A 3,564-nucleotide genomic window follows, 5' to 3' on the forward strand; every position below is an offset into this window, starting at 1 on the left:
ATTGATTGATTGATTGAAAAGTAAAATATTAGCAGCAAATGTATAAAAAATGTTTGTCATCTCTTGTGAAAATGAAGAGCATAGAAGAAAAGGTAATTTCAAACAGTGTTCAAAGACAACTTTAAAACAAATGTGCATATCAGTGGTGGGGGTTAAACTATGGAATTCTCTTTACAATGAGATAAAAGATTGTAGAAATATGTTCCAATTGAAAAAAATATATTAAGACAGAACAATAAGATCATATGGACAGCTGTAAGAGTTTGCATTTTGCTTTATATTGATCACTTATTTTTTGTGTTTTTTGTTTTTTTTAATTATATTTGGATGTATTTGTTTGGTTTGTATGCTTGTGAATCTGGGCTATCCATTAACTCAGTGTTTTATTTAACCACTGTGCCGTGGCACACTAGTGTGCTGTGGGAGACTAATTTAACCTATTTGGGTTAAAAATGTTTTTTGAAAACGAGTAAGTATGTCTGCAAATTATGTGTAGTTTTTGAGTTTCCGTGCTGTCTAGAACTCTGCAGAGTAACCGTGTAATAGCTAATTGCTTTGTTGATGTCGGAAACAGCGGGAGGCAGGGTGCAGGTAAAAAAGTGTCTGATGCTTAAACCAAAAATAAACAAAAGGTGAGTGCCATTAAGTAAAGGCATTGCAGCTTAGGGAAGGCTACGCAGAACAAAATGATAACTGAACTGGCTACAAAGTAAACAAAAACAGAATGCTGGATGACAGCAAAGACTTACTGTGGCACAAAGACGGCGTCCACAATGTACATCCGAACATGACATGAAAATCAAAAATGTCCCCACAAAGAAAGATAAAAACAACAAGTATTATTGATTGCTAAAACAAAGTTGATGCGGGAAATATCGCTCAAAGGAAGACATGAAACTGCTACAGGAAAATACCAAAAAAAGAGAAAAAGCCACCGGTATAGGAGCTCAAGACAAGAAGTAAAAGACTACACACAGGAAAACAGCAAATGGTGAAAATAAGTCCTGGCGGGATGTGACAGGTGGTGACAGTACACCTACTTTGAGACAAGAGCTATAGTCATGCATGTTTGGTTATGCTTTAAAGTCATATACACGACTTTTTACTGGCAACTGAATTTTGTTTTTTAATGATTTCTGCTGGTGGTCTGTCTCCGCATTTTTCAACACAAAAAATGTACCTTGGCTCAAAAAAGGTTGTAAACACTGCATTAACTACTTGTTACTATTATTACCATGGATTAACGTGGACCCCGACTTAAACAAGTTGAAAAATGTATTCGGTTGTTACCATTTAGTGGTCAATTGTACGGAATATGTACTGTACTGTGCAATCTACTAATTAAAGTTTCAATCAATTCAATTAATCAAAAAGGGGGCAGGAAATATAAGATTTCCTTCTTCCTTTTCCTTCTCAAGCATAGGTGTGTAGATATGTTTTGTTGCAAAAGTTTAATCGTCACTTGCAGTGTTTTTCAACCTTTTTTAAGGCAAGGCTCATTTTTGTCAAAAAAACAATCCAGAGGCACACCACCAGCAGAAAACATTAAAAAATGTACTTTGTGTTAGCAAGCAAGGCTATCTACGTTGTTGCTATCCTTCATTGTGTGGACATTGTTGATTGTTGTGTCACGTACGGATGTACTTTGTGGACGCCGTAAGTTTTTGCTGTCGTCCAGCATTCTGTCACTGTTTACTTTGTAGCCAGTTCAGTTTGACTTTCGTTTTGCATAGCCTTATCCTTTCATTCATTTTGGGTTTAAGCATTACATACCTTTTTTACCTGCACACTGCCTCCCACTGTGGTTTGCATATCGGGATTGATTGATTGATTGATTGATTGAGACTTTTATTAGTAGATTGCAGAGTACAGTACATATTCCGTACGATTGACCAATAAATGGTAACACCTGAATAAGTTTTTCAATTTGTTAAGTCACGGTCCACGTTTTACAACAAACCATCCTTGTCTCACCCGACACATTGCGACTTTTACAAAGCATTGCTGCCACCTACTGACATGGAGTATTACGTGGTTACTGTGACAGTTTGACCCCACACTGTCACTGTTTGACCTTTTGGCTTCCTCTCAAACCATGCACATTTTTTTTTAGTCAGTGGAAAGCATGCTCAACAAACAAATTGTAACATGTCACTCACCATGGCTCTGCATGTCTGGCTAAAAGAGTCAGGGTGGGGGCTGAAGGCTTTATGTAGCTGAGCACACCTGCTTTGACTAATTAGGCATCATTTGGGCCAAACCATGACTTTCAGGAGCTGGGTGTTGCTGAGGGACACTGGACATTTGAAAGTTGTGTTGTTTAAACCTGAATACACTGTGTACAAAAATGACTGCTTTAAAAATGCAAAAGTACTATGTGAATACTTTTTAGACATCATGGTTAAATTTACAAAATAAGTGTTTTCTTAATTTCCCCTGTCAAATTGGTCCCAGCTAGTGGGCGGGGCTATGGGTTATTTAAGTGGGGAAAATGCCATGTTTCTGCCAGTCTGCTGCCTGTAACTGCCAGAGGAGGTTCTCTGTCCTGACCAAGAGTTTTGGTCTTCATACATCAAACAACTACTGAGATTGGGGGTGCTTTGTCTTCCTGTGTTTTTGTTTGGGATTTAAATAAATGTTTGTAAACTCTTGCCATCCTTGATTTGAAGTACTGTTTGCAAAGGTTACGTTACCTTCACCCGAGGCGGGGTGTGACAGTTACCCTGCCAGGTTTTACACGGCACAGACACTAAGCAACGGCACATTATTGGTGGATTATAATTATTGATTTGCAAAAAATATTTTTGGCATAAATTAGGTGAAGTTGCATAATTTCCCACGGCACACCAGACAATATCTCATGGCACACTAGTGCCGCGGCACAGTGGTTGAAAAACACTGGTCTATTGATCAAAAATGCACATTAATGAAGGAGATAAATAAATTTAAAAAATTAAATCTTTCTGTGTGGAGTTTGCATGTTCTCCCCGTGAATGCGTGGGTTCCCTCCGGGTACTCCGGCTTCCTCCCACTTCCAAAGACATGCACCTGGGGATAGGTAGATTGGCAACACTAAATGGTCCCTAGTGTGTGAATGTGAGTGTGAATGTTGTCTATCTGTGTTGGCCCTGCGATGAGGTGGCGACTTGTCCAGGGTGTACCCCGCCTTCTGCCCGATTGTAGCTGAGATAGGCGCCAGCGCCCCCCGCGACCCTGAAAGGGAATAAGCGGTAGAAAATGGATGGATAAATAGTTATGGGCTTCACGGTGGAAGAGGGGTTAGTGCGTCTGCCTCACAATACGAAGGTCCTGAGTAGCCAGGGTTCAATCCCGGGTTTGGGGTCTTCTGTGTGGAGTTTGCATGCCTTCCCTGTGACTGTGTGGGTTCCCAAAGACATGCACCTGGGGATAGGTTGATTGGCAACACTTAATGGCCTCTAGTGTGTGAATGTTGTCTATCTGTGTTGGCTCTGCGATGAGAAGGCGACTTGTCCAGGGTGTACATCGTCTTCCGCCCGATTGTAGCTGAGATAGGCACCAGCGACCCCAAAAAAGGGAATAAGC

The sequence above is a fragment of the Nerophis ophidion genome, linkage group LG17 (genome assembly GCF_033978795.1).
Source record: "Nerophis ophidion isolate RoL-2023_Sa linkage group LG17, RoL_Noph_v1.0, whole genome shotgun sequence".
Taxonomy (NCBI): domain Eukaryota; kingdom Metazoa; phylum Chordata; class Actinopteri; order Syngnathiformes; family Syngnathidae; genus Nerophis; species Nerophis ophidion.